Source organism: Perissodus microlepis, chromosome 3 (assembly GCF_051167445.1).
Source record: "Perissodus microlepis isolate ML-2025 ecotype Zambia chromosome 3, ASM5116744v1, whole genome shotgun sequence".
Taxonomy (NCBI): Eukaryota; Metazoa; Chordata; class Actinopteri; order Cichliformes; family Cichlidae; genus Perissodus; species Perissodus microlepis.
Genome location: NC_140463.1, coordinates 25,839,255 through 25,844,314, shown reverse-complemented (window position 1 = coordinate 25,844,314; position 5,060 = coordinate 25,839,255).

Genomic DNA, 5,060 nt, shown 5'->3' with positions numbered 1-5,060 from the left:
GCAGGCAGGTGAGCGGGGGCGTGTGTGAGCACGCGAGGACGAGCGCTCCGGTCAGGCAGCAGCAGCTATGCAAATATGATGAAGGTAAACAGAGAGGCAGAGACGGCCGAGGAGGACGGGTCAAAGGTCAGGCTGCAGGTGTGTCGTGTTTTCCTCAGCGATCCTGCGTGGAAGCTGAAGATCTGACGCTGTTTCGGGGTTTTAGAGGCGATACTAGCTAATGAGAGAGCTGCAGTGAACCTTGACTGTTTTCAGCAAAGCAGACCTCAGCTCTGGAATTTTGGATTCTTGTTTAAAATAACTGAATTCTGACTCCTGTGTGACCTCTGAATTATTCAAGCATAAAACAGGGATGAACCAGTGTTGTGACAACTTAGCAAAGAACCAATTTTAAATTGTATCTTTAGGCCAAAGATATAATAGATTGAAAGGCACACACCGCACATATAGTACGTAAGTAATATACATTTAAATCTAGTAGCTTTCAAATCAGGTTTATTTACTAATATTTTTTCTATATTGGCAAACCAGTCATTTTATGACATCAGCAAACACACACGTTCGTACCATGGTGCAGCTGCTGGTTTTACAATCCTGCAGAGCGTGCGTGATGAATGCGGGTGCTAAGATCAGGTATGCACGATAACACTAAATCTCAAATTACAAACACACAGCAGTGTACTAATTGTGTACTGACAGGGACTAGAAAGAGAAAGTATAAGAAGTATTTAATTTTAAATCCTGCTCCTCACATTCTAGGTCTTAAATAATCAGGCCCCATCTTATCTTAATGACCTTGTAGTACCATATCACTCCATTAGAGCACTTCGCTCTCGCACTGTAGGCCTACTTGTTGTTCCTAGAGTATTTAAAAGTAGAATGGGAGGCAGAGCCTTCAGTTTTCAGGCCCCTCTTCTGTGGAACCAGCTTCCAGTTTGGATTCAGGAGACAGACACTATCTCTACTTTCAAGATTAGGCTTAAAACTTTCCTTTTTGCTGAAGCATATAGTAAGGGCTGGATCAGGTGACCCTGAATCCTCCCTTAGTTATGCTGCAGTAGGCCTAGACTGGTGGCGACTTCCCATGATGCACTGAGTGTATCTTCCTCAGTCACCTTTCTCACTCACTATATGTTAATACACCTCTCTGCATCGAATCATTACTTGTTATTAATCTCTGGTGGCTGACCGGCTGCCCCTCCCTGACCTGGTTCTGCTGGAGGTTTCTTCCTCTTAAAAGGGATTTTTTCCTTTCCACTTTCACCAAAGTGCTTCCTCTTAGGGGGTCCTAGGATTGTTGGGGTTTTCTCTGTTTTCTTTCTATTATTGTAGGGTCTTTACCTTACAATATAAAACGGAACTGACTTGATCTGAATTCTAAGAAACAGAGAAGAAGTTTACTTGATATGTTTGATTTATTTCAGTGAAACTTAGTTTTTTTGCTGAGCCAGTTTAACGCTTCCATAAAAGCAGTCAGTTTCTCAGGAGTTGCTTAACGCAGTTGGGTGGAACCACATTACACAACTTCTTAAAATAAAACTAAAGATGATTCTTTAAACCAGCAACAGTGAGATTTCATGTTTTTTGAGTGTATGCAATTTACAGTCCATGTCAGCACATTTGAAGCTCTATTATGAAACCTCATGTATAAATTTGTTTGCAGGCTCAACACTTTTGAGAACGGGATCATCATGGGCCTGATGGATATCAGGTTAATGTTATCGGTTTTTATTATGGAGAGATTTATTTAACTTGTTTTTTGTGTTGTGTGACTTATTTTTGGCTTCTGGAATAAATCCAGAATGATTATTTTTCTTTTAAACTTTTTATGTGCTAAAGGTGGCACTGTGGTGCAGCTGTTCTGGCTTTTGCATGAGTTTCCTCCATCCAAAGATGTAGCTGAAGGTTAGATTCGGTGTATCCTATGTAGGCTGGACGGATGGCACTTCTGATCAGCTCTATCTAAACACCAATCAGTCTCAAGACGACTCAGAGTCAGAAGTGTTTTGGGGTGAAAATGCTGAGTTGACAGTGAGGCGATCTGTCACTTGACACAACTGTTAAAGCAGAATCAAGGTCCTACCCTTAAAAAAGCACTTTAAAAAAATGTTTTGTACCTCTCAGAAGGAGTTTTTAAAAGCAGAATGGGAGGCACAGCCTTCAGCTTTGTGGCAACACCTCCCAGTTTAGATTTTGGGAATTTGCACTGTCTCTACTTTTGAAATTATGCTTGAAACTTTCCTTTTTGATAATGCTTATAGTTGGGGCTGGATCAGGGGATCCTGAATCAACTATTAGTCACATTGCTGTAGGTTCAGATTACAGCTTTATCTTCCATGATGCACTCCCAACACTACTGCTGGCGACAGATGGCCGTTCCTACCCGAGCCTGGTTTTGCTGAAGGTTTCTTTCTGTTAAAAGAGAGTTTTTCCTCCCCACTGTCACCAAGTGCTTACACATGTAGTTTTGTTTTATTCTTTGGCTTTATCTAAATCTGTGTAAGAGGACTGCTGTTGTGATCTGGCGCTATGTAAATAAGATGAACTCAGAACCAGCCCAAGGTTTCATGGAGCCCAGAGGTGAACTTGATTTGCAGCCCTTGCCTCTAGCGAAACCTATTACCATCCACCATTGTCCATACTTGATCATTTGTGTATTACACAGCTAAATACAGCCATTATCGTGGCTTGCTAGTGTGCTAGAAAGAAATAAAATAAACAGAGTGCATTTTTAAAACAAATTAAGTGTTTTTGAAGTGTCCCAAAGGGCAGAACAGTCACAAAGAATTTAACATAGAGCTGAATTTATGATTTAAATAAATGTAAATAAATAAAACAGACACTACGTAACTGACTAGAGAGCTAACAACATCATCAGCATCACCTAAGCGCACCACACCTTGAATAACGTGAATGTGCGTCTGGCGCTTCTGTTGAACCCTTTAAAACCTGAACCAAGTTAAATATCAACTTGACGAGTTTTAATTTGTATTGTATTTACTACATTTGCATTTTTGGTGCATTTTATTGCTGAAACATGTATTGTGAAACTTTAAATTTAGGTTTTTGTAAAGGGGAAAAAACGAAACACTGACGTTGAAGTTTAAAAAACTTTAATATTTTCACAATCTGATTGTTTGTGGGAGAGGGCGAGGCCCAAAGAGCAGATACAAAAAAACCCGACGGTGATTAACACAAAGTGAGCTGTTAATGTGACTGATGGCAAAAACACCACATGGCACATAAATTTAAAAGAAAGGAACTAAAATGATAACTCACTGAAAACCAAAAATCTTAAACTATAAACTGGAAGCAGGAAACACAAAGGCATAGTGACCTGATGCTCTCACCAAGAGAGACTGAGAGAACATATACACAAGAAGGAGAAGTGGCGACAGCTGGAGGACAACACACAGCAGAGGAGAATCAAAATAATAAGACGAGGGAAGCAAAACCGGAAACAACCCACACCAGACGAGAGATCGCCAAAATAAAACAGGAAGCATGAACACTGAGACAGAGACCAAAGCACAAACTTCACAGAGATGAAACGTAAACAAACAGATGAAACATGGGGAAGAAACAAAGGAAACAAGAAGGGAAATAACTAAATGGAAACGTAACATACACACGAATCGACTAAATGCAAGGGAACTGACACAGGAGGAAGGGGACATAGAGAAATTTAACTAAACACAATGCACACAAGACAAGGAAGTGACAAAGTAAGACAGGAAGTACAGACTACAGAGACAAACTGACACACAGACAGAAAGGGAAACAAACACGGAGACAAGACTGACTGCATACGGGGGACGCAAGGGAGGACACACGGAGACGAGACTAAGACAGACTGGACATGAAAGGGAACAAAATTTAACATCTAGAAACACGAATAACTAAACTAGGAGAATACAGAGTGAGGGACGAGAAAATAATCACAGTAACGCCGAACTGGATAAAGAACACAGGAAAAAAACCTGAGAACCATGACATGCATCACACGTGATACACATGGCGTTACAGGGTTAACTAATGTCACTGATCTTAGTGAATATTAATGATAAATAGCTATATGTAGTAATTCATGGAGCCACTCTACTTTAAACTCCACTTACTATTGTCCACAAGGACGTCATTACTTTATTGTCTTACTTAGATATGATTTCAAACCATCTGCGTGTCCACCATCATGTGACAGGTGTCCAAAAAGGCAGCGAGTGCTGAAAAGTTCCCCCATAGAGGCTAATTTCCCCCTAACCAATGCCTGTCTTTTGTGCCTGGATACAGCCCAACATACAACACAATGGCAGCCGGTCATGGAGAGAGAGCAGGATTTCAGAACAGGCCAACAGGAAACAAGCTGCTTTAAAGAGACCTTTGCGACGTGTGATTCACTAACCAGCGTCACTCCATCAGTGCTGCTGATTCAAGCAAATGAAAGCTCACATTTATTTTAGTGGAACTGACACAATCTGATGACATGAAACTGTGCAAGTTAAATCAGGAAACACGGAGGTGGAAAGTTACAGCCGATGCTGCTGCTGTATCTCTTTTTCTGGTACCAGGCCTTAGAACAGCAGTGAACCGCTTGACTTTTTATGCATTATGAGTAAAGTTTATCGCAATATTGACAGTTTTTTCTCACGCTGTCTGTACCTGTCAGTCACTGGGATGCAGGGAGATGGGTTAAACTGGTTTTGCAAAGGCTGAGCAGACCTACAGTCTCTACCTTAAGCTCCTGCAGGGGTGACTAAGACACTGCTGAATAATTTATGACAGGCAAGTTAATTAAGTGACCTTTAGTTTCTCTCTTTATGCCCGAGGGCCTGTGTGAGAACGCTCCCCACGTTGCTCAGTATGATCCTAAAATAGATGTGAGTGTATTTTCTCTATTGTTCCAAACTCAAACAACCAGTTTAAAAAGCATCTATTCTCAGTCACAGGTGGATGACACGTCCAAAAAAAGTAGCAAGTCATAATCTCTACCTCTTGTTGTATACAAACAAAGAGAGCATATGCATTGTTGAGTCTTTTAGTTTTCTTATCTGCAAGAGAGC